The following is a 787-nucleotide window of genomic DNA, read 5'->3' on the forward strand; positions in this document are numbered from 1 at the left end:
ATGGCTCACAAAAAAGCAATCGAGACATTGCACGCACCCGATAATTTCTTCGTCTGGAACATTTCATGCAACGAAGAAAAATCAAATCTAGTCTGTTTAAGAAAGGTGGTGTTCAAAAGCTTGATTTCAAACCATTTCCTAATTGAAGTTCATTGTAAGCGAAGAAAAAAAGCTAGGCACTAGAAGAGTTGGAGGACCCAGGCCTACATGGCTGTGGACCATGAAGCGGGAAGTAGACGATGAATGGAGAAATACTGAATTAAAAGCTCAAGATAGAGACTACTGGCAAAATTTAACCAACGCCGTTTGTGTCAATAAGTGTAGGAGGAGATTATGATGATGATGATGATGATGATGATGTAATTGAATAGGTTTCTCTGAGTGCAATGATAATTATATAAACTAAGGAAATTACAATAATGTTACGGGAAAGACACAAAATCCAAATATCAATAATTATAAAGAAAATATCAAGAGGGGAGAAAAAATAAGACATACATATTATGATTTAAGCATGATAACCTACATAATATATAACTAAGATTACGTTTATGGTACAGGCATAAATACACACACAGATATATACTGTACGTAAACATGGTATAACTAAGATTACTTTAATGGTATAGGCATGTATACATATATATACGTAAAAATTATACAGCTAAGATTACTTTCATGGTATAGACATGTGTACTGTAGACCAATAAGCATAGACGTACACATGGTTATCATTATTACTTTCTAAGTTACAACCCTATTTGGAAAAGCAGGATGGTATAAGCCC

The sequence above is a fragment of the Palaemon carinicauda genome, chromosome 19, assembly GCF_036898095.1.
Source record: "Palaemon carinicauda isolate YSFRI2023 chromosome 19, ASM3689809v2, whole genome shotgun sequence".
In the NCBI taxonomy this organism is placed as follows: Eukaryota; Metazoa; Arthropoda; class Malacostraca; order Decapoda; family Palaemonidae; genus Palaemon; species Palaemon carinicauda.